The sequence below is a fragment of the Glycine max genome, chromosome 18 (assembly GCF_000004515.6).
Source record: "Glycine max cultivar Williams 82 chromosome 18, Glycine_max_v4.0, whole genome shotgun sequence".
Classification (NCBI taxonomy): Eukaryota; Viridiplantae; Streptophyta; class Magnoliopsida; order Fabales; family Fabaceae; genus Glycine; species Glycine max.
The window spans coordinates 45,776,241-45,782,240 of record NC_038254.2 but is presented as its reverse complement, the minus strand read 5'-3'; positions in this window follow the sequence as shown (position 1 = coordinate 45,782,240).

The following is a 6,000-nucleotide window of genomic DNA, read 5'->3' as shown; positions in this document are numbered from 1 at the left end:
CCAGCATATACCGCTTCCTCATGATTCTTTTCATCTCCGCCCATGTATCAACCATTGGCTCTTCATTTCTTGCTCTCTCCTTTTGTAGCTTGTTCCACCACACAAGAGCATAGTCGAAAAACTCCGTGGCGGCAAGCTTCACCTTTTGGTCCTCCTCATAGTTGTTGCATGAGAAAACATGCTTTATTTTCATCTCCCACTCTAAATAGGCCTCCGGATCATTCTTTCCTTTAAAGGGAGGAATGTTGAGTTTAATACCATCAATTTAGTTTTGTCTAGGAACACCATCATTCCCTCTTCTCCATTATGATCTCTATTCTCCATTTGATCCAACCTCTCATGGAGGGCATCATCTCGTTGTTTCATTAAACTCTCCAAATGTTGCATCAAAGCTTGCATTTGGAATTGTGAAAGCCCCACTCCATCATTAGAATTTGTTCCTGCCATCTCAAACAAACAAATCAAACATAACAAGACAATTATAGTTGCTGTTTGAATACCTCACTCACTCAAGTGTATCACACAATTATGGCTTTTCTCTAATGAAAACACTCTTTCCTTTTACCACTCTAATTCCCCTTGAGTTCTTAGGCAATCCAAGAGATTATGGCCACAACAATGAACAATTCACCAATATGTGTAAGGTACGGCTAGAGAGACAAGGAAAAGGTTAACCAAGAAAAAGGCTAACAATTTTTTTAGGCACAAATGAAGGAAATAAAATTCAGAATTTAGGAATTCAAGTAACAATCCTTCATACAACCAATGTATTACCTTAAAGATATTTTTTTTTAAAAGTTCTTCAAGCATGAACCATTCAGCCCAAATTTTCTTTTTTTTTTTTTTTAATTTTGCTTATACGAATTTCTACCTTTTTTTTATAACAAAGAGATCAAAAGGCTTAACTTTTGCAATGGTTCAACCTAAAAAAAAAAATATGAATAAGAAGGTAGTATAAATGGCAAAGAGAATAAAGAAGGATGTTACCCAATATTTCCAGCAAAGGAAGTGTTGATCCTAGAATCGGAGCTCTGATTACCAAATGATATGAACCTTCATTGCACAAAGACTGACTTAGGATCGTCTAGGATTAAACCTTGATGGAAAATGCAGAAATTGATTAAGGAAAGGATGGAAAATTGGCAAGATTTAAGGGTTGGGTGGTGGCTAATTTCGTGGGCCTTAATAAGGTGGTTCTTGACATAAAATGGAAGAATGAAATGAAAAAAAAATGTAGGTTAAGTGGTGACTGGACATAAATATAGAAATGGCAATAACTCAAGCTACATGGCTCCAAATGAGGTGATTCCAAAATGAGGTGAAAGATCTCATTTTGAAATTCAATTTAGGCTCAAGAATCACTTAATTTGAGCGTGTAAAATGGGAGTTATGGCCACGCGATAATTCTGGACAGAAATGAATTTTCTGGAATGGTGGTTTGAAAGAACAAGGTTGAAGATGAAAGGAAGGAAAAAATCACTCTTTTCGGTGAGGGCAACACACAAAGGTTGTGAAAGTCCTTTGATATAGCCAGGGTGTTCTGGAATCACTCAAGAACTTAGGAGAATCACTCTCACCAAGATAAAAGAGATAAACTCTAATTTTTTTGAATAAAACTCAACTTGTCTTTATTGATAAAATGGTTCAGCTTATATAGAAGCTTTACATCAGATTTTAGTAATGATCCACTAACCTAGAATTAAAAGAACTTAATGCCATTAATCTAGGGAATTAAAAGAACTTAATGGCTGAGTGTAACTGAAATTGTGGCAACCAAAAGTCACCTCCAACAACCATCAAGTCAGCCACCATTTGGTCTCTCAAAAGGTTGATGCCTAGGATGCCAATTGGGCCCTTATTACAACTTGAACTAAACCAAACTAAAGCCCTTTTAGTTGATTAACCCAAAACATATTTTTGGTCAGCCAACTTTACAAGGATTGGGCCATTATTTAGACAAACTAAACACTCTAAAATTGAGACAAAGTGGTGCCATTTAGTCCTCCTCCATTTGGGCCATGATACAACTCACAACCTTGGACTTTTCTCCTTGAAACTTGGGCTTGTATTCAAATAGTATGGACAACACTTGTTGAAGAGCTTCCTTGGCTTTCCTTGCTCTAGCCCTTGTCATTGGTCCTCTAAGTCCTTCAAGTGGATCCTTGCCCTTGCTCTTGGTCATGTCCTCATCACTCTTCGTTTTTGCTGTTAATGGAAGGCTGAATATCTAATGTTGTTTTCTCTTGAGGATGAATCATAGCTCTCTTTGAGGTTTTGTTATTAACATTAAATTATGTTCAGTTTTCCCCTTCACCAATTATTCTGTGTTTTTTGCTGATATTAATCCATGCATGCTTAATGCTTGATTAATTGTCTTTGTGCTTAATTAACGTTCATGCTTAATGGACATGTGAAAGGAATTAATTGGTGTATGTGTTGCTTAATCACATAATGACAGCCTTGTGTTAATTTTCGCTTAGTAAATTAATTTCGGGTTGGATTAAGTGGTTGAACTAATTAGGGATAAATTTTCGTAACCTAGGATAAGAGACTTGCTTTTGAATCAAGGGGAAACAACATGTTTTAGTTCTGTTATTTCTTAATTTCAAGTTTGCTTGCTGTTTAAATTACAAAAAACAAACAACCCCCCCATTTCATTATTGTTTTATTATTACATGTTATGAACGTTTGTTTGATATTGCTCACTGGGAGACGACCTAGGATCACTTCCTAGATACTGCATTTTAATGTTTATTTGATTCAGGTACGGCCTCGATCAAATTTGGCGTTGTTGCCGTGGAGTAGGGGTCCAAAGGTTCATAATTATGTTTTTGTGTTTATTTCTGTGTACAGTGTTTCGTTGTTTTGTGTGTAGTTCTGTTGTTTAGTGTTGTTTAGTGTTCTGTTTTGTTTTTCAGAGGCGCCCCTGTTCAGAGGTGAAAGAAAGTGTTGTGAATAGTGTTGGATTTTGCTAATTAATTGGTGATTTTTGTTTTGATAGCTATAGTTGTTATTTTTGGCTGATTTTTTGTGTGGTAGTTTCTTTTGGTCCATATTTTGTGTTTAAAATACCAGAAGCACTTGGTGTGGCTGAATTTGAGAGATACAAAAAAATTTGGGAACTTGTTTTTAGCAAAACTTAAAATGGCCATAACCTTTGCTCCAGTTATCAGAATGACTATTATTATATATGTATTTGGGGTAGAAAAAAAATTTCCCATGCCATCAAAACCGGCTAAAGCCGGTTGAGGTTTCCCAAACTTAAAAAATCAGCTGTTTACTAAGTTTTTTTTCAAGTATTATTGTCTTATTTTTCTATACTTTTCTTAGGAAGTTTTCATAGTTAGACTTTGAATTTTTGTCTGAAATTTTTTGTGCTATCTTTTCATGATTTTAGGGTGTTGCTCACAAATTTTCAGCTCATTTGGATATCGTTTGAGTATAGTTGTAGTTTTACCCCTAGTTTTACCTTGCATAGAAATACATGATTTGCTACATATAGTGCATGACTAGGGGCAATCCAGGTGATTTACAACCCTTTGATCCTGAAATAGATAGAACCTTTCATATATTATTTAGGCATAGTGTGCATCCTGATCATTCTGTGCATTCCGAGCATTCTGTGCATTTTGAGTATTCTGTTGCAGGTGATTTTGAACATTCTGATTTTGAGCATTCGGCTACTAATTTTCATACTAAGAACATGACTCAATCTCCACCTCGTGAGAGGACTCTTAGGGAGATGGCTACACCTGACTTCACTTATTAAAGCTTGTGTATTCAATATCCTAATGAGGATGTTCCATATGTTCTCAAGACTGGACTAATACATTTGTTGCCCAAGTTTCATGGTCTTGCAGGTGAAGATCCTCATAAGCATCTTAAGGAGTTCCATATTGTCTGTTCCACCATGAAGCCCCCTGATGTTCAGGAAGATCATATCTTTCTAAAGGCTTTTCCTCATTCTCTGGAGGGAGTGGCAAAAGATTGGCTGTACTACCTTGCTCCCAGGTCCATTACCAGCTGGGATGACCTTAAGAGGGTGTTCTTGGAGAAATTCTTCCCTGCATCTAGGACCACTGCCATCAGAAAAGACATTTCAAGCATCAGACAACGTAGTGGAGAGAGCTTGTATGAGTACTAGGAAAGATTCAAGAAATTGTGTGCAAGCTGTCCTCACCACCATATTTCTGAGCAACTCCTTCTGCAATATTTCTATGAGGGACTTAGCAACATGGAGAGGAGTATGATTGATGCTGCCAGTGGAGGAGCTCTTGGTGATATGACTCCTGCTGAGGCTAGGAATCTGATTGAGAAGATGGCTTCCAACTCCCAACAATTCAGTGCAAGAAATGATGCTATTGTCCTTAGAGGAGTCCATGATGTGACCACAGATTCATCTTCATCTGCTGAAAATAAGAAGCTTGAGGGAAAACTTGATGCCTTGGTCAATCTAGTAACTCAGCTTGCCGTAAATAAAAAATCTGCACCTTTTACTGTTGCAAGAGTCTGTGGTCTATGTTCTTCTGCTGATCACCATACAGATCTCTGTCCTTCTTTGCAGCAATCTGGAGTCAATGAACAACTTGAAGCCTATGCTGCAAACATTTATAATAGACCTTCGCAGTAGCAAAACCAACAACAACAGAATAATTATGATCTTTCAAACAATAGATACAATCCAGGTTGGAGGAATCATCCAAATCTGAGATGGGCAAATCCTCCACAACAACAACAGCCTGTCCCTTCCTTCCAGAATGTTGCTGGTCCAAGCAGACCATATGTTCATCCTCCAATACAGCAGCAACAACAACAACAAAGACAACAAGTAACTGAGGCCCCTTCTCAACCTTCCTTAGAGGAGTTAGTGAGGCAAATGACCATCCAGAATATGCAATTTCAGCAAGAGACAAGAGCCTCCATTCAGAGTCTGACAAATCAGATGGGGCAGATGGCTACTCAGTTGAACCAAGCTCAGTCCCAAAATTCTGACAAATTTCCTTCAAGAACGGTGCAGAATCCGAAAAATGTGAGTGCCATCACCTTGAGGTCTGGCAAGCAAATTGAAGTGCCTTCACTAGTAGCAGCACCTGCACATGAACATGTCAAGCTTCATTCTACACCTGAAAAAGAGGATTAGCTAGCTGCACAAAAGAGAAAACTTCCTGATCATGAGGGAGATAAAAAAAATTTTCATGCAGGTGGACCTTCTTCTAGTAGTTCTAACTTGCAGCAGCCTCCTATCCCTCTTCCATTTCCACCTAGAACAATTCCAAACAAAAAGATGGAAGAAGTGGATAAGGAGATCTTGGAGACCTTCTGGAAAGTAGAGGTGAACATACCTCTGCTAGATGCCATCAAGCAAATTCCAAGATATGCCAAGTTTCTAAAGGAGTTGTGCACCCACAAAAGGAGGCTCAAGGGGAATGAAAAGATTAGCATGGGTAGAAATGTGTCAGCATTGATAGGTAAATCTGTTCCTCACATTCCTGAGAAATGTAAGGACCCAGGTACTTTCTGTATACCTTGCATTATCGGGAACAACAAATTTGAGAATGCCATGCTAGATCTAGGAACATCAGTTAGTGTCATGCCTCTGTCCATTTTCAATTCTTTATCTCTTAGACCTTTGTAACCTACGAATGTGGTGATTCACTTGGCAAATAGAAGTGTTGCTTACCCCGCAAGTTTCATAGAGGATGTGTTGGTTCGGGTTAGTGAACTTATATTTTCCTGCTGAATTTATGTTCTTGATATGGAAGAGGGATTTTCCCATGGTTCAGTTCCAATTATTTTAGGCAGGCCATTTATGAAAACAGCCCGAACCAAGATAGATGTTTATGCTGGCACATTGTCTATGGAATTTGGTGATATTGTTGTTCATTTTAACATTCTTGATGCCATGAATCATCCATATGAGGATCATTCTATTTTTCGTGCTGAGATACTTGATCAGATTGTTGATGATTATATGTTTGATTTTGATTCTCTTCATTGAAG